Source organism: Delphinapterus leucas, chromosome 21 (assembly GCF_059928025.1).
Source record: "Delphinapterus leucas isolate spDelLeu-1000000601 "Yukka" chromosome 21, BTC_Dleu_Yukka2, whole genome shotgun sequence".
NCBI classification, from domain to species: domain Eukaryota; kingdom Metazoa; phylum Chordata; class Mammalia; order Artiodactyla; family Monodontidae; genus Delphinapterus; species Delphinapterus leucas.
In genome coordinates, this window is record NC_143149.1 from 18,966,271 (window position 1) to 18,987,094 (window position 20,824).

Consider the following 20,824-nt stretch of genomic DNA (forward strand, 5'->3'; position numbering starts at 1 on the left):
AAAGGACAAAAAAGGGAGACCTAGTAAGACAAAAACTAACTGCTCTGGTCTAGCCAAACACCACAGACGAAACACTGCCCTTCCACCACCTCCCTCGCTAGCAAGGGTGGAATGGGGAGCCTCAACCCAACTCTCAATTTCCCTCCAAGCATCAACATGCAAACAGCTTGGAGGGATCTCACAAAGACGAAACTGAGCGAAAGACACGTATGCACAAAAGAGCACTGCGTGATTCTACTTATAGTAAGATCAAAAACAGGAAAAAAATCTATTGTGCTAAAAGTCAGGATAGTGGCTTACTGCAGCAGGAACTGGGATGGTGGGAGGCGTAGTGAGGCGAGACGGTACCATGGAGCTGGGGGCTAGGAAGATTCTCTTCCAGGGTGGGGTGACAGTGAAAGTAACACTCTAGCCTCTGTACAGAACGCTCTTAATCTTTAGATTGTCCATTTTACCTGAAAAAGTCTGAGAAGTAAAAAACTCTACAGGGTTGTATTCCTATAAGAAATTTGTTAGCGTTGGAAAATCAAGAAAGAATGAGTGGTCGGAAGAGAAGGGCTTCAACTGTGCCATTTAAGAAGGACTAAGGACCTAGGCACAGACGAAATCTTAATTGATGAGACGTATGACACCTGAGCACACCAAGCACAGTCTAAGAGTCCTGTACGAAAAGAAAAAGGGCTGCGCTCTGGTCACTACACACGAAAGCTTGGCCAAGACACTTCACCTCTCAGAACCTAGGGACTCATCGATTAACGTCTGACCTTCCAATACATACCTAGATGATTTACTGAGAGATGATAGATAAAAACCTTTGTAAATTATAAAGTACTATAAAATACAAGGCAGTATTGGTAGAAGTATTGTTTTCACTATTGTTAGATAACAAAGGGTGATTTTACCACTATAATCCTATATGTAGTCTACAATTCTTTTCCTGTCAAATTTCCTACATATTCTGAATATACATCAAAACACATGAGAACCACAGTTTTAATTCTGGCTATTACTGGAGAACTTGTGAAGAACATTATATTCAGATTAAATATTAGATGACAAAAAATAAGAAATAAATGGTCTAGGAAGGTAGGTTTTTAGGGCATCATGGTTGATTCAAACTTTCAAGAGCATTTGTTGTAAAGAAGGTTAAGTTAATTCTCAAAGGAAAATGTTACACGGTGATGGAGTAGAAATATTCAGTAAGGAACAGAAATCTGATTAATGTGAATTCATGCTTTTAAAATCTACTAAGAAAGAATCACAGGTTGAGCTACAGTCCACAAATAGGGTTTATTCTATGTTGCATTTCTCTGTGACAGGCATGTGATTTTCTTTAAGGAGAAGGTTGGGTGCATCTGTTCCTTCAAAGTATTTCCTTTTTCAGGGCCATTTGTACCCCTCTTTGTTGGGAATTTTTCTTCATGCTACAGTTTCCCTTACCCAAGACTACCTTTAAGACTTCCCCACCTTCTCTGTCTGTGTGTCCCTTTTGGTCTCTTGAAGAGAGTGATGCTCATGAGTCTCTCTTCCCACTGGAGAATAAAACCTGAAACAAAATCATGCCCAAGGGAATTCTGTGTAGTGAAGGGAGCATGGAAACATCCATAATATGGAACATAGCGAAACCTTTAAAAATTGAAAAGGCACCGTATGTTCATTTTAAAAATAGAACTTAATGGCTCAAGTTTAAATGATGATTCTGTATTTGCATGCAGTGTGACTTGACCAAATAATTTCTCTGAATCTCATCTTCATCTATAAAATTGAAATAATATCTCACAAATTGGTAAAATTAAATGAGTTAATGTATGGAAAACTCCTAGCACAGCATCCAGAAAAGTACAGGCACTCAAATTCTGTTCCCTTCTCCTCGGGTTAATTTCTATCAGCAACCTCAATCAGGTTGCTAAAAGAATAACTACAGAGGGAGTGTTTTTTTTAATCTTATTAGTACTTTAATCTCAAGAGTTACCAAATGTTCTCTGAGTACTTAGTACATAGCAAACATTGTGCTAAATTTCTAAACATGCATTGTGGATTACTAAATACATGACCAGCACTATGCTAAGTTTATGGAAAATGAAAGTACAACAGATCCTACTCTCAAGGCTTTACAGCAAATAAGCTCTAGCTTTAAAAAATATACGTTGCTTATATTGATGTGTTACGGCTGTGGCTCTGCTGTTAAATGGCTTAGTGACAACTCAGGAAAGGATGGCACACAAGATCTTATTTCTGTGAACACTAACTGACTGGTAGCAGCTAATTTAAATTCAGTACAAAGCACAGTTTTGAAATCCACACTGATACTATCAGTAAAGAGGGTGTGAGCCGTTGAGTTTTGTCTGCTGCTGGCACAAGGCTGGGAAATAGAGACACAGATGCCATACATCTACCATTTCTAAAAGGAAAAAGAAATCTAAAATTTAGAATCTTCAAGGAAGAAACCCTGTCTTTACCTGTTACCTTGTAAAAATCATGGGCCAGCAGGTCCCACATATTAATGAAGGTAAGATACTCAGTCACACTAACTATAGGTGCCCAGCCCTCTATTTTTATCTTAATGTTTTTATAAAAACTGAATTGTAAGGCAATTCACTATTAATAAACTGGCATAATCGACATATGCCAGTCCCCAACATATGACATTACTCAATTTTTTCTCAATTCATGTTTTTTTAACCAATTCATAACAAAAATATAAAGAAATGGTACATTTCACTAAACAACATGTAGTGAAATTGTTCATTCCAAAGTGAAGCTTAAACAGGAAAAAAAAAATCTCACTAATGCTTTTATACCCATATTTTTTTCCAGCATTTTATCCCTAGGTAAATTTTAATGATGACCAGATGCACCAAAACAAAGATATGTATGTGGTCTCTTGTCTTAAAAAAACATCTGCCAGAGGGATAGCTATTCGTGTGTCTGTTCTAGTCACCTACGTAGTATTTACACCTACCTAGTATTTGTTCAGGTGCCATATACACTACTATGTATAATATAGATAGCTAATGAAAACCTGCTGTACGGCACAGGGAACTATAAAAAAAGAAAAAGACAAGTATTAGGATATAATGTACAACATAATATAATTAACACTGCTGTATGTTCTATATGTAAATTATTAAGAGAGTAAATCCTAAGAGTTCTCATCACAAGGAAAAAAACTTTTTTTTCTTTTATCTTGTATCTATACGTGATGATGGATGTTCACTAGATTTACTGTGGTAATCATTTCATGACGCACATAAGTCAAATCATGCTGTGCACCTTAAACTTATACAGTGCCATGTGTAAATTATATCTCAATAAAAACGGAAGGAAAAAATAGCCACACTAACTTGCTTACAATAATTCACAGGACATAAATTTGGAATGAGAATAAGAAGTACATGTTGAAGGTATCTCTTAGTGACACACAGAAACTTCATGACCCTTCTGTCCTTCCTTGTATTTTATAGAAAGTCTCTGAGAGGAAAAGAGAGCTGTACTTTTCACAACTTGAATATCCAAGAGGTTCAATCAAAGCCCACTGACAAGGCAAAGAGAAGCAGCCAGATGCATATTTTTGCATTTGGGAGGAAAGTTAGCTTCAATTTCTACAATTATTTGATCCCCAAAATCCTTACTCATTTTCTTAATATCATGCCATTCTTCTCAGATTTGAATAAAATATAAGGGGCAATGAATGCTTCCAGAAATCAAAATATCAGAGATTATACCACCCCATGTATTGATAATTACAAAGTGTTCACTAAAGATCACCAACAGCCTTAAGGGCACTCAGCCTTAAGACCTCAATGAGCTACACAATAAATAGGACAAATACACCATTTTTATCAAAAATAAAAAATGCATACAGTACACATGCCATAAAGAGAGCAAAGATTCAAACAAAGGGTTAGTTAAGAACTTGGCAAATCATCGTACCTCTGCAGGAAATGTAATCTACACTCTACAGGAAAACCTCAACTATCATTACTTCAAAGGTGAAAAAGTGAGAGATTCAAAAATACATTAATCATACTGAGAGTTCCTTGATGTATTTAATATCAAGCTCTTTAAAAGTAAAGAAAGAAATACTGGAAAACCCCAGACCAATTCTTCCTCAGTGTAGCTCCTAAAGAGAACCTGGCTGTGTAACTACAGAAAAGGGAACCCAGCCGGCTACCTAAGGCCAATACCAGCGCAGCTACAAGTTTATATGGGGGAGAGTGTTACATAAGTTTTTAAGTCCAACATGTTAAAGGCAGTATCTAATTCAATTCAGAGCTGAATGAGAAATGTAGAAATAAAGTTATTGGTGAAAATATTTTTTCAAACGTTCATGCTTTTGTAGAAAGGATAGAACTTCAATTGATGGTGCTACAATATTCAATTAAGTGAACTTTTTCTAGAGACTCAGTAAAAATATTTCCAGTGACACTCTTTTAAAAGTAGTGACTTTATTAACCTGAACTCTCCCCAGAAAATTTCCCTAGGAAAAGATCCACATTTCCATGATTTTGTATCCTTCAAAGCATCCTGAGAATGGCTAGCTCCTGATTGGCCCTGAAGCTCCCTCTACATACACTGTGTATCTACTGAATGGAATCTGTAAAATTTTTAAGCTATAAACTAAGAATCTATAATTTATTATTCCTATTCAAATGTAACTTTAAAAAAAAGGATTTCTAACTTCAGTTTATCATAGATTCTTTGCTCTACTTTTTCACTGCTTCGAAAGTGCAGAGCATTATAAAAGAAGCAACTGTTTCCTGAACTTGCATATTTATAGTATATATAATTGACATAACCATAAGAACTTAAAAATTACTGTGGTCAAATTTAAAATTAATAATTCAAGAATTTAATATCAATTTTAATTATTCTAGGATTTCCTAATTCACAAAAATAGAAGTAGTGCATTTACATAAACACATGAATATGAATTCTACAATGAAAAATATCAAAATGTTTTGTTCCATGAAAAACTTATCCCATGGCAGTAATAAATTTTAAGATTCCTAATGTTAAATGCCATTATACCTTAATTTTATTAGAGAAAACACACAGAGACTATCACACGGTGTTTTGAAATATTTTGTATTTGATACTAGTAGTAATAACAACACTAGATTAATGAATGTATGGAATTATATAAATTCAGGTATACTAGGAAATACATCTCATCCCCAAAAAGTAAGGCCCTACACAAAAACATTGACACAAAATAATAAATTATTATCAGTGTGATGTAATCACACCTTAAAAAATAATTCCAAAGGAAAAAATCTGAACATAGTTATGTGATTAACATCAATAAAAATAAAAAAGCCAGGAAATAAAGAGCATATTAAAACAATGAAATATTAGGGACTAGAATAATATATATGTGGTCTGTAACTAGTGAAAAAATTCTATTATAACATTAAGTGGAAAGACAGAAGGCAAAGTTTATACTAACTATAACTAAATAACTACTATCTACAGATAAATAAATCAAAGTCATGTAAATAGTCAAAAACTGTCTTTTTTAGAATTGGGAGTTATTCTGTTTTATTTTTTGCTATAAAGTGAACACAGTTTGCTTTTTGGTTTTTTTTTGGTTTGGGAGGAGGTTTTCTTAAATTCACGTGGGTTGTCTTTGTGACTTTTTCACTGTAAAACTGCTGAAGTACAATACTCTCCTGTCAAGAGACAACATCATTAGAAATGGGGACCATGATGTTTTCACTTGAAGGATCAAAATATGAAGTCATTTTAACATGGCACAATCATGACAAGGGCTAAATGAGCATCCCATTTTTATTCCACTATTGCATTAGTTTCTGAGACCTTCTTTCCTGAACTCCTTCATATCCTCCTGTTAGACATTTATTCTTGTATAAATATCCCACTGTAAAACAGGTACCAGATACAAAGAATAAGAGTAGCTGTATGAGCAGAGAAGAAAATCAACTTGAGGCTGTATATAGCCATCGGGCCTTACTGCCTCGAGAGCAAAGATCCAGGCAGGATGGTCACTACCAGCATCAACAAGTATAGCAGATACCCTATTATAATAATGCATTATATCATAAAATAATCTGCTCTGTTCTAGAAGTGGTTGTATACAACTCTTCACTATTAAGAGCAACATACTATGTGTTACAGCTGAAGAAAAGTTTTATTATAAGAATAAGGAAAAATAAAAACATTATTCCATAAATTGCAAAATGAAGAGACGAATTTTTTCAGCAGGTTTATTCTTGAGTCATATAAATTTTTGATAGTAAAATTTGTGATGGTAAAATTATTAAATCCAAATAAAATTAAATAGAATCCAACAGAAAGCAAGCCAAGAGGAAATCAAAGCTTCTAATGTACTTTAAAGCTTTCCAATACCTTTTTTATTAACCTAAGTAGAATTTCGTCTACCAAATTACTTACAAATGGCAGGAGCAAGCCAAGTTTTTGGATAGAACAAAAGATCGGGTTTGGTTATTTCATATAAACAGTATACTATCAAAATTATCACAGCTACCTACTAACCGAAGTCTGTATTATCAGCAAAGACCCCAAAACTGGGGGCATTAAAACCTCCAAAGAAACTAATTACATGGGGCTTTACGTAGAAAACACTGAGTAGTATTAGAAACGATATTCTAACCTCACACCATGCCTCGCTTTCCAGATAAGGGATACCTCTACTATTGTTCCATTTATCCCTATTATTATAGGGATAATAAAAGAACAATAGCATATTGAAATATATTATTTATTAAAAGTATAAAAATAATGTAAGGTAACAAAGCAAGTAAAAAAATTAATGAATTCAGTACAAATTAGACCCAGTCACAGAGGTGGGGGGACTACTTGAGGATAAAATCCAACCAAGAGATACATCAAAATAAAGAACTCAGGAAAGAAGAAGCTATGGATAAAATCCAACCAGAGGTGACTCAAAATGAAGAACTCAGGAAATAAACTATGGTAAAAGACTAAATGTTGACTATAGTGTTTAATTTACTAAATACAAATACACTTAAGTATAAAACTAAGAATAATAAACAACTCCAGCAGCTATTGTTATAGAGAGTCTGATCATCTTCATTTGCCTAGGAGCACCCAAGCTGTACTCGCTGTCCCTGTGTAATCATGAATAGTACCTCCTTTCTCTCTCACAAATATCCTTGTCTGGATAAGTTATATGGTTGCTCAAGATTTATAACACTTGCATTACGTTCCAAAATTAAAGTAATTTATCAAATATTTGGAGACAGGAAAGGGAATTTGGGAAGGAATGTAAGAGTACAAAGTTTCTACATCTTCTATAACACATAGTTAATCAATACAGACTTTAAAACACAGTAGTATTTAAAATAGTAGTTAATCTACGCATGTAGAAGCAAAGAAGGATACTTACTTCTGCAACTTACTTTAAAAAGATGGATGATAAATGATAGGATTGGACACATGATAAAGCAAGCACAGTAAAATGCTGATTGTAAAATCTGGGTGGTGGGTATTTTTGAGTATTCACTGTAAAATTCTTTCAACTTTTATAAAGGTTTAAAAATACTCATAATGTTGGAGGAAAATGAAATTCATCCAACATTAATGACAGTTGTTTTTAGGTGGTTAAATTGTTTTGTGAAATTTTTTTGCTCTCATCTGTGAACATTTCTATTTTGCCTTTTGTTACAGGGTATTATTTTACACATGTCATTTTATAACCACAATGCTAGTTTTTTAAATAGTTGCCTATTATCAGCTACTTATCAGTTTCTACCACTAAAGTATTAAAATAAACCCCAGAACTTAAAGCCCAGAACTGTGTCTCATTCATCGTGTCCCCCGTGCCCAGCCTGGTGCCTGCCTCATAGACAAATACTTGTATAACTTAAGTAATGGAACAATTTACTGGAAATGCAGAAACAGAATTAACATAGCTCTCTCATGGCTAACATAGTTGTTGGTCCAGACACTCTTTCTCCATCCCCTTGTGGCAGGAGAATTACTCTTTTAAAAACATTTGCTATTATAATCAGAGACAGCAACCCAAGATGAAAGCTGATCACTAAGACTTGGAAGTGGTATGTACACAAGGTCCCATATGTTTAGTGGTAATATTCATTTGGTAAAAATACTATAAAAACATTCTGTTTCCACTTCGCATAAGAATATGTTATATTAAAAACACCACTGTAAAATATTAAGGTAAACAATATGGACATACACTGGTACAATCTTTCATGGTCACACTAATAATACATACAAAATTTTAATGTATGTATGTACCATTCAGTACAGCAATACATTTTCTAGGGATTTATGTTAAAGAAAGAATCAGACAAGGCACACGTGTTTATTCAAAAGGATACTCACTGCAGCACTGTTTATAATTGCAAATATTTGGAAATAATGTGTGGCCATAAAAAGGAGATTGGTTAGATCATAATATGGTATGAAATGGAACATATTATAGTCATTAACAAGATGAGACAAACTTACTAAAAGGATAGTCACAACTTACCTTTAAGTAAATCCAAAAGGATTACTTACCACAACACTACGTAAAGAACTATTTCATATTTTAAAAATAAACGTGTGCTATTCACTCATTAACTTATTTTACATATATGCTAAATATCTTAAAGGATATATAGTGAATTGATAATGGTTTATTTCTAGAGGTGAAGATTACAGGGGTATATTTATTCTACTTTATTAGTTTCTATGTTATTTGAAATGCTTACCTGTATTACTTTATAAACAATAAAACAACAGTTATTGCCAATTGGAAAGAGACAGTGAAAGAGATATCCAAAAAAGAATAGTTAAAAGACAAGAAATTCTGATTTCTCTAGGAAGAAATGTGCAACACAGCCAGGGACTGCCTCGGTTACCCTGTGCATCTTTGCAGTTCCTTACTAACCTTCCTATCTATGGACTGAGTCCATGCTCTTGGAAGCTCTGTTCACTTCACTTCAATCTAATCCTTACTTTTTGGTCAGGTTGGTATTTGAGAAAATGAAGACGTTTCATTATATTCTAACTTGTGCAGTTACCATTACATTCATCCTTATTGACGAACACCTTAGTTCATTTCAGTGAAAATGGCCTGGAGTATTTATCAAAAGTTCTTCTTCAATAACCAGGATTTTATGTATCTCTTTACTAAGAAAGTGAAGAAAGCAATCCCAGATATTTCACATCTAATTTAGTGAACCATTAGAGAGAAGAGATACAAGAAACCAATATAAGCCCAACAAATAAAACCATTTTCCTGGGTCTAGAAAGATAAAATTTTGAGCTTTTCTGGTGATAAACATGCCAGAAATGGACAAATTCAGGGCTATTAAGTTATTGCAGAGTAACACAGTCCTAACCACATTAACTGAGTTTCCATTCTGCTACCATAAACATCAACTGCTATTTAAAGGCTTACTTTTACAATCTAAATAGAAAAGCAAAAACCAAACAAATACTTGCATTAGTCACAAAATATCAATAGTACAATTATGTACAGGAATAAGCTATATGCACCTGAAGCAAATGAAAGAAGTTAATCCCCTTTCAACTAATCTGTCTCTGTACCACTTTTTGTTATTACAATGTTTATTTATACACTATAATAAAATATTTCATCATAATCATTATTTTAAAATGTTTGAGAACTGTTTTAATTCTGAAAAGTACAAAGAATAACAAAGCAAACACCTATGCACCCGCAATCTGTAACTGATTATTACTGAGTAAGTTTGAGATTTTTTTTTAACATAAACATTTAAAACATTGCAGGTATATCTGAACTCTTTATCCCATCTTATTCTCCTCTCTCCCATTTAGGCAAAAGTATTATTTCTTTTAAACCTATCTTTATTATCTACAGAGACACACACAAAAACAGGTACATGAAATCATCAGCAATATGCGATATAGTTTTATATGTTTTTTAAATTAGCATAATATTTTCTAATTTCATACTGAAACTTTTAAGTCGAAGTTTTGTTTTAAAAACCTATGCCTGTTGACCCATACAGGTGTAATCTATTTATTTCCATTGCTGGAGAGCATTTATAAGAAGTCTAACCATTTATAAGATTTTTAAAAATTCTTATCAACAATGAACACCGTTCATGGTTTATAAACGCTCTCTGCAAGAGTTCTTAAACTGGGTCTCCACTGCTTCCATGATTAGAATTCAGGGAAACCATGAACTTGGAAAGGACGGAAAACATATCTTCATTTTCACAAATCTCTAACTAAAATTTACGATTTCAATTATAAATAGAGACAACAAACACCACAGAATTAACAGTATCTGTGACTTTGTAACCAATAAAAATCAGGAATGTTTTCCTCTTTCATTCTGCTTGTTGCTGATAGCTCTAGATATTGTTTATACTCCTCAGTACTTTGAACTCAGTTATAAGACCTGTCATTAGATTCTTGTTATAAAATGACTTCACAAAAAACCAAACATTATTGAATCACATTTATATTTTGATAACAGTATTTCAGTGAGGTTATTATCTTTTGTATGTCTATGTATTTTATTCATTTAAAAATTATCCTGCAAAGAAGTGCATAGACTTTACCAGACTGTCAAATTCACCCACAGCACATAAAAAAGTTAGTAACCAATCGTAAGGCATTGCCAAATGGCTTATCCAAACTAATTATGCCAATTTAGACTCCCACCGACAATGTATAAGTTCCTATTTTCCCACATCTTTATCAACGCTACAGCTGTCAGACTTCTAAAAATTTCTTCCAGGCTGGTAAGTAACAAATAGCATCTCAATATTCTTGTAGTTTTCATATCCCTCATGATCAATGATATTATATGCATTTTAATATTTTAATATGTTTACTAACCACTCAGGTTTCCTCTACGAACTGCCTGTGTGTGTGTATTGTTGCAAAGATGAGGCAATTTGCAGGAGACCACAGTGACAGCTACTTGTGCTGACTGACTGCAAACTCTACACTGCGTATCAGAGACGCTGCATCACCTCCTCATTCCACCACGGGAAACTGCCTTTAATAAGCTCAACAATACTTTTAACAAGTGAGTGTAAAATGTGAAGCTGTAAAAACTACAATCCATTTGACAAATTGTGGGGAGATAAAACCTAGTAAATATTTTTCATTATATCTGTATTAAAGTTCATTTAATGGAGATTTTTTCCAGAGAAATCAAATTTTATCATGTATTCCACACAGACTCCACAGGAAATAAGTCATCCTGTGTAAACAGCAGGCAACAAAACAATAAAATTACTAGTAAATGAAGTCCCATATAATCCAAGTTGTTATGTAAAAGTAAATACTGATACTGCATTTCAGTTAATTCTGGAAACTAAAAAACAAACCACAATAAAAATAACCTGTCACTGAATAAATCTTACAAAGTATATGCAAGCAAAGCAAATATATTCATAAAAACTGGTATGAAGCAAGCCACAAAATGCAATTCCTATAAGGTTACAGGTAGTCACAGTGCATGTAGAAAAACAAATTTTTCAGAGAGAAAAACTGGCCCAAAGCATACATCAATGTAATAAATTGAAAGAATTCCAACATTATGTTCACACGTGTATTAAAATCAAATGTTTCAGTTAGTATAATGTGTATCACAGTTGAAAAAATATAAATGAATCCTAAAAGAAATTCACACTTTAATGACTGGAACTAGAAATATTAGTATGTTTTTATCTTCAAATCTAGAAAAATCATTCCCAAGGTCTCAAAAGCCATCATTCCTTCAGAAATGCAGGCATTCTCTTCATCAGGAGCCTTAACTCCATTAGAACCATCACCACTACCTTCAAAATACCACTCTGCACCCCTCTACTTCCTTCATAAAGTCTCCTCAGACTTAGCTTGAAGCTAACATTAAAGCAATGCCCCCCACTGCTACAGAACCACAGGTTTTATAAGTGGACAACAATAAATTTAAAGAGAAAGTATTGAATTTAAATCTAAATTGTTACAGAAGCAACCCAAGTTCTAGTTCTGATAAGTTGTGCGCCCTGTGGCTTATTTTTTAAAAAAACAAAAAATTCTCCATAGAATGGGACCTCAGCCTCACTCTAAAGTGTTGGGTTACCAGGCTCCACCACTAGGGGGGAGTATCACCACTATGGGCTTTCTTGCTCAACGGGCTAGCATCTCTCCCCAGATCCCTTCAATCTACTAACCTCTTTAAGCACTTAGACCTTCCACCCCCACTATGAGTATACATTGGTCAGAGAATAGTTTGGGGAAACATTTGTGTGTTTTTTTTTGGGGGGGGATGGGGGGTAATACATTTTATACACTTACAAATATAGACAGCCACTATAATTAATGAATAAATACAAATACTGCTTATTAAAATAGTCCTCTGAAATAGATTAAGACCTCATCCTCATAAGAATATTTCAGTTAATGAACCCACTTTAGGCCTGCTACCCATGGATACCATGGGAACAAATCCACTAATGACCTCCTGCAAAGTTAACCTATAATTTCGAATTCTGTAGTGTTACAGACCTGTAATTTTAATTACTTCTCTTGATTTCAGTAAACCTGTTTTTCCTGCTGAAATGGGGAAAAAAAAGGTATTTCCACTAAACACATAAGGTATTTAACACAGTGCCACACACATAAACTCTCAATATGAATAATTATTAAGAAATTCAGATTAGTCATTTCTATTGTTGTGAAGCAATTTCACACTGATATTCCATTTATCTAATCTACCAGGGACACAATTCCTTTATTAGCAAGTTCAACAATGCTAACAAACACAAAAAAATTTCAGAATCTGTAATATATAGCAGGTAGCTGAACCCTCATTGAGAAGGTTCAAGAATGTGATTTCAGTTCTCAAATAGCAAACCAATATCCCATACCTCATATCTCACAACTGTTGCTGAGTCACCTCCTCAAATATTCATGTATGTTTTTATCCCTCTCTCCTAACTGCCCATCCAATTCGTTTTAAAATAATCCATTAAGATAAAACAAACAGAAATAAAATTATACCTTCTATATGTCTAACAAACTTAAGAGTAAGAAAAATGATAAAAATTAAGGAAAACAAATTTATACACAAAATAAACTATAAGAATCATTATCCACCTCTAATTGTCCTTAAAGTTAATTATTAATAACATTCTTTTTATATTCTCTAAGGCTACCTAAATCCTAATCAAACTTGCTTATCCTTAAATACAAGGATTTTTTCCCCAATTCCATCATTCAGCATTTTTCTTAAATACTATTACTACAGCAATATTATTTTCTTTTACTTTCATTGCAGATGTCAGTGTTCCCCTCCCGCATTGCCAGTTAAACGTTCTTCCATGGACTAACTATAGTTTTCTCTTTTTTTTAATTTAATTTTTATTTCATTTTAAAGTATAGTTGATTTTTTAAATTTTTATTTATTTATTTATTTAACATCTTTATTGGAGTATAATTGCTTTACAATGGTGTGTTAGTTTCTGCTATATAACAAAGTGAATCAGCTATACACACACATATGTCCCCATATCTCCTCCCTCTTGCGTCTCCCTCCCACCCTCCCTATCCCACCCCTCTAGGTGGTCACAAAGCACTGAGCTGATCTCCCTGTGCTATGTGGCTGCTTCCCACTAGCTATCTATTCTACATTTGGTAGTGTATATATGTCCATGCCACTCTCTCACTTTGTCCCAGCTTAACTATAGTTTTCTAATATCAAATATATTTAGACAACAAGTTAGAATTTTATAGCTCAAATGCTTAACAAAACAATTTTTAAAACAAACACATTTGCAAGATGTATACATCCTGCATAGATGTGTGAAATCTTGTCCTACCGTGCTAAAATTATACATCTTTAAGAGGAAAGTCGGGACAGGGGACACAGGTTTGAGCCCTGGTCCGGGAAGATCCCACATGCCGCCGAGCAAGTAAGCCGGTGCGCCACAACTATTGAGCCCGCATGCTGCAACTACTGAAGCCTGCGCACCTAGAGCCCGTGCTCCACAACAAGAGAAGCCACTGCAATGAGAAGCCCGTGCACCGCAACAAAGACCCAACGCAGCCAAAAAAAAAACCAAAAAAACAAAAAAACCCGACTTCCCTGGTGACATAGTGGTTAAGAATCCGCCTGCCAATGCAGGGGACACGGGTTCAAGCCCTGGTCCAGGAAGATCCCACAAAAAGAAAAAAAAGTCATAACAAAAAGAAAAAAAAAGTCATAAAAAAATTGGAAAATACTGATTATTTCATCTAACATGATGAGATGCCCTAAATCCTACAGCATAGATTAAATATCAAATCAACAGTATAATCTTGAATTATATTTGTGTACTGGTTAAAAGTATTTTACTTGAAATTAAATGACTTTGAAAACCCTGCAAAGCTATTTCAAAATATGGAAATAAAAGAGGATGGAAAATCTACTTCAGTACTTTTACTTATGGTCCAACGTGCAATGGAACAAAATGTTAGTCTTGATTAACTATAAAATAGGGCAAAATTTATAACAGAATATCACATCTCTAGGTTGTAATAAACGTAAAGGTCATCTAACTCAATCAAAATTTCAGTAAAAAAAGGAATATTATCATGAACCTGAAACACATACAAGCAAGAAAAGCCAAAAGAAAAACTTTTTAATTAGTATTTGGAGGGTTGGGGGGAGGGGATGAGGTTTTGATTACAATAACAAGAATTACATAAAGTCTCAATTTATATTATACTCTCTGAATCCCCTCTTCAACCAGAAACTCTTGAAGTTTGGAAATAGCTAGATGCTCACAGCAATTAATTATCTTAAACGGAGAAAAACCAACAACCCTATATGAAAACTACTTCGAAACTATCAACGATGGGCCACAGCGTTTCATGCTCACATGTGTGTGTGTGTGTACATATATACATACATAAATGTTGATCAATAAACATTATTGAAATTATATATTATTACTGAAAAACAATGTTCAGTATCAACTAAAGGTTTTCCCCCCTATTACCAAATTAAAATGTCAATTGCTTTAAAAATCTAGGTCATACTTATTTCTGACAAATGATAAAGTATGAAATAGATGGCAAGAAGTTAGGATTTAGACATAAACTTTCAATACATGTCCTTAATTCCAATGTCAGATATCCGGTCTTCATTTTCCAAGAACACATTCATGAAAGTTTTTCTAACTGCTATCAGTGTAATTTCAATGTTCAATTTTATAAGGCTTGATCATCTAAAGAAATAATTAGCAGACAATTTTATTTAACTCAGAATTCACTGTGCTAAAGAGAATAAAGAAAAAAAGAAACATGAATTTATCCAGTAATATCAAGCATAGTGACGAACTGAAACTAGTCAGGAACCCAGCACCTAATTGGCTCAAGAACAGTACAGAGTTTACCTTCAAAAAAGTTATCCAGATTATACACAGACAAACCAAATGATATTGGTTCAGATCTCTTAGGCTCCAAGGGCCCCTGAGCCCCCGATATCAGTACAGACAACTCCTGGGCTGGATGAGAGAGACTTAAATTACCACCACTAAAATCTGCAGCAAATCTCTATTATTGAGTTAGCTCCTCTTCCCACTGTCATAATTCTGACCTTGAGCAAGGTGCTACCTCAACTCCGTATGTCACTTTTCATTATGTTTCGCACCTCTTCCTACTGTGCTACCCCTGGTGATATTCTCAGGCAACAATTCTTTCTTCTGCTGAACTGAACCGAACTGATGCAGTTTCTCCTAGCCTTCCACAACTAATTATTTACTTTCAACTGCTGCTAACTGAGCAAGCTTTTAACTGGACTATCAGCCTTGTCGCCTACTGCACAGTCTCCATCACAACCTGTAGGCCAATTCACTATGTTAAATTTAAAACTATCTTCTATTACTTGAAGTGATAATTGAGTATAATTAGAAGATATTTATTTCATGAAACATTCAGGGACAGGAGAAAAAGGTTTATGAATAATAAAACTATGTTCAATCCCAATCATAAAACTATATCCACTCATTTGAAGTAATGTAAATCCTCCCAATGCCCACACCCTATATCGCACTTTCAAAATCTCTTTACAAGTCAATGAAATTTGGGATTTTATAGGGGAAATAGAACTATAACTGATGTATGAAGATATTAGCATAACAGAATACATAAAATTAAGGTTACAATTTATAGGGCATATTAATTGAAGTGTCAATACTTTTTTAGCAAAACTCTTAAAAACATGGTATATTATTATTCTTTCTGTAAGCAATTATGCAAATAAAATCAACTTCTAAAAAGGCATCTATTTTAGAAACTTCATCTCATTATTACAGATAGATTATATGCTCCCAATTAGAACATGTGACTATAAAATGGAAAGGAATACTTAGGTATTTAAATGCCTTTTGTAAACTCCTTCTGAGAAAAGAAATGTTATATTACCATAGGTGAGAGATTAGAAAACTGTAGAACTAAGTCTAGAGAGTACTATCATCCTAGAGCTACTTTACACAGAACTTAAATTCTAAAGATCCTGAGGAATATATTAAAGATATACACTTGAAGCCTTTAATATCCAATTGGTCAAATTACAGTCATTCACTAAAATCACTAACTCTTTAAAGCATACCTTGAACTTATAACTGTCATTTTAATTCTTACAGCAAAGATAGGTAAAGTACAACTTGTAAGGATAAAAGAATTTAAGTCTACTTTGATTTCCATACACATACTAGAAAAGACCTCTACTTATTTTTAATAACTTTAGGGAAATATAAAGCTAAAATGAGTACTACACTGTATTGCACTCAGCTTAAAAATGACCAGCTGCCTTAAAAGTTTTCTCTTATCAACCTCACCATGCTTTTCAAAAAGCAATAACAAATGGAATACTTCCATCTCTGGCCAAGATAAGCCAACAGGGACTGTATTTACCCACCTACCTGAAACAAATCAAAGGCAAACACATATATGAAACAACAGTTTCTAAGACACTGGACATCAAGAAATAAGACAGTGATACTTATGGGACAGGAAGCAAACAAGGTGAGCCCTATGACTATTCTACCACACTGCCTTGAAAGAGATCCAAGGCTGAGGCACATAGGTGGAGCTCAGGTGACTCCCTGACTTACGGAGAAGGAGCTGCAAGTGCAGGTAACCAAGGCAGCTAGAATCGCAGACTAGAGTGCTAAAGAGAGCTGCAAAGAGAGAACCCTGGAGATCTACAGGTGCCCCCCCCCCCGGCTAAGTATTCAGCTGAGGGCTGATCAAAACTTGCATGTGAGGAAATTACCTGGAAAAAAGATCTATCTGAAAGGATAATGAAAACAGTATGCCGCACTCACAAGGGCCCAGAATAGTGCCTATTCCCACCAACCACAGCGAGAAGCTCCTAATTCACAAGGCACTGGGTGGGGTCACAGAGGGTCTTGTCTTAGTAGTGAGGAATAATTATCCCTAAACTGAATGTGCTGTTCTGGTATTGCCTAATAAAACTTATAATCAAGATCCATAAGGATCAAAAACACTTGCATCCCAGAACAAAGCTCAATGATACTGATAGGAATACCAAAAAAACAGCAACCAATAAGGTAAAATTTTAAATGTCTAGAATCCAATCAAATATTTCTAGGCATGCAAAAAAGCAGGAAAATACATTCTATAATTGGGAGAGAAATTAATCAAAACTGACCCAGAACTGACACAGATGTTAAAATTAGCACAAAAGCACATTACACTGTATTCAACATGCTCAAAATGTTAGACGTGAAAGACCCAAACTGAACTTCTAGAGATGAAAACTACAATATCTGAGATGCAAAATACAACGGGTGGGATTAATGGCAGATTACACATGCAGAAGAACATTACTGAACTTAAAGATGAAACAATAAAACTATCTAAAATGAAACAGAGAAAAGAAAATAACAAAGATTACACAGAAAATCAGTGAGATGTGGGGCAACTTTAAGTGGCCCAATAACTGTATAATAATAGTTTTAAGGATAAAAATATTTTTGAAGAAATAAATGGCTGAAATTTCCCAAGATTTGATGAAATCATGCATTCTAAGAAGTGCAAGATCACGTATGCACATATAAGAAGTGCAACGAATCCCAAACACAAGAAACCAAGAAAATTACACCAAAGCACAGGACAAATTTCTCAAAACCAGTATCAGAGAGAAAATCCTAAAAATAGCCAGAGAAAAAGAAAGGCACACTAGATACAGAGGCACAAAGATAAGGATGACAGCAGATTTCTGTTTGGAAATAATGCCAGTGAGAAAACAGCAGAGTGACATCTCTAAAGTACTGACACAATATATATAATCATCCAAAATGTTTCTTATATATAGATCTTATAATAAATCCCAAAGTCTTTGTGCCAAATTTCCCAAATCAGGAAATTTTATGGCTCTAAAATGAAGCTCACTATTAAAAAAATGTTTTCAGGTTTGTTGCCCTTCATCCCTCAAACTTATCTTTAACATGTTAGTCAATAGACACACATCAACTCTGATTCTGAAGTAAATACCATTAGCACAAAAATAGCATGTTAACATTCATACCTTTCAAGAATAACGTATCACTAAAGTGTGACCCGGCATACCAGCATAGCTATTTAGGGCTTTGATTTCTTGAGTTTCTCTTACCTGAGTACATGAAAGGACTGAAAATAAACAAATGCCTTGATTTTGGGGAATTTAAAAAGGGCTTTCTCATGTCGGGAAACCTGGATTCAGAACATTATATTAAAATATATGTACATGTAACCAATGATTATTGTATTTTCATAAGTCACTTTAACAAAAGTTCTTCAGCGAGTGCCTTCAATGGATACAATACTATACTATGCCAAATTCTGGAAGTTAAAAAATTAGATACAGTTTCTGGCCTCAAGAATCATACAAGTTGGGGTGAAAAAAACATACATGTACAAAACATCTCATAACATAGTACTATTAGCACATGACAAAGTTAGTGATATTGAATAATGAAAAGAAGAAGATCAATATTGGCTATAGTAGTAAGAGACAACTTCACAGAGTAGTTTAATGCTTTCACTACGTCTTCAGAATTGGTAACATTTTGACTAATGGAGAAGAAAAGAAAAAGAGACAGTCATTAAAAGGCAAGGATGAGAACAGAAAAGGAGGGAGTAAATAATGATAACCAGTAGTGCACAGGGCATAAAGAATAAAAGGATGAAAAGGATCTTGGGTACAGAAAGAAGAAAACCAATGAAAAGCAACAGAGTGACTTCAATACAATGGTGGAAACTGAGGAAAGACTGCAAGAAGTTAGGAAGGTATGGATAGTAGAGCTATGGTAAAAAAAAAAAAATATATATATATATATCTAACCATTGGAATTGTAACTGTATTATTAAATTAACCTTTGGGAACAACATGTGGCAAATCATAACTCAAGTGGTTTTTGGTTTTAAACAAATAATGAAACTCAAAGAGCAGATGATAATGTATACATAACTATTAATAACTGTAGAAAATATGTCTATGGAAGTATACAATAATGCTCTGACCATGCTACTGGCCTGGTGAAAATGTAGTTTACAGCATTTTAATAAGTGATAAACATTGTTTAAAAGCACATTAATACATAATGAAGAGTTTCTGTTAATATTATCTATAGGCTAATAAATCCCCAAATGTCCATATCTCCGAGTCTGACCTTTCCTCAAACTCCAAACTCATAAATATTGAGACATATTAAAAGTTGAGCTTATTTCAGCAAAACTCAATTTGTTTTTCTCATATTGAGTTGTATGAGCTGTCTATATACTTTGGATATTAACCCCTTAAAGGTCACACCATTTGAAAATATTTTCTCTCATTTCAGAAGGTTATCTTTTCATTTTGTCGATGGTTTCCTTTGCTATACAAACGCTTTAAATTAAGTCTCATATGTTTATTTTTGCTTCTGTTTCCTTGCTACAATTTATGTTGAAGAGTGTTCTATGTTTTCTTTTAGGAGTTTTACGGTTTCTGGTCTTACATTTAGGTCTTTAATCCATATTGAGTTTATTTTTTTTAATTTGGTATGAGAAAACGTTCTCATTTCATTCTCTCATATGTAGCTGTCCAGTTTTCCCATCACCACGAAAAGCAACTTTCTAAAACCTCACTGTCAGTTAATGGCAAAGCCATTTTTCAAGCTCAGGCTTCTTAAACAAAATCCAAGATTCTGTCCTGCCTCTATCATTGCCACCATAAAAATAACAAATTCTTCTTCAGCCAAATCAAATTTTATTAAAAATGTTTAATTTCAGTTCTCTCAGAATACACATGCAACTAATTCAAAGGGCAAAATTTACTACTCTTTTTAATTTGATATCAGGATAAACACTAATAACGGTGGGGGGAAAAAATCTCAAGCTTCTTCATTTGATGAATCAATAATAAGACGTATCTTCGCAGAGGAGAAAGCAACAGAATAATCTAGAAGTATTTTGGAAGTGGTGAGGGTATGTAACTTTTCATACCCCTAATTTACTACCAAAAGACATACAGAAATCAGCCACATATAGTCAAGGAGTAGAGGTCCCCAAAAGAGTGAGTGTGGGACTGTTTCCCATATCAGTATCACCATAACAGCTGAAGAAGCAAAATATCAAAATCTAAAGAAAACAGCTGTGAAAAATAACAAAGAAAACTACCATTGGGGTGAAGGAAAACTGACAAAATTTTTTAAACTACCACCTGGAAGGTAGGTAGCTCTCATTTTCTATCCCATCTAGTACACATAGTTCATATACTAAATTAGTAATTACATAACAAAGTTCTCAAGATTTAGAGAACCACATCTACAAGAACCTGAACTGATAAGTAATAAAA

At 33.9% G+C, this 20,824-nt stretch overlaps 1 protein-coding gene across 1 annotated transcript in view; it reads right to left on the reverse strand.

Moving 5' to 3' along the window:
* TUSC3 (tumor suppressor candidate 3) overlaps positions 1-20,824 on the reverse strand; it is a 218,477-nt gene that overhangs the window by 159,544 nt on the left and 38,109 nt on the right. The gene's annotated exons all lie outside the window — the stretch shown is intronic.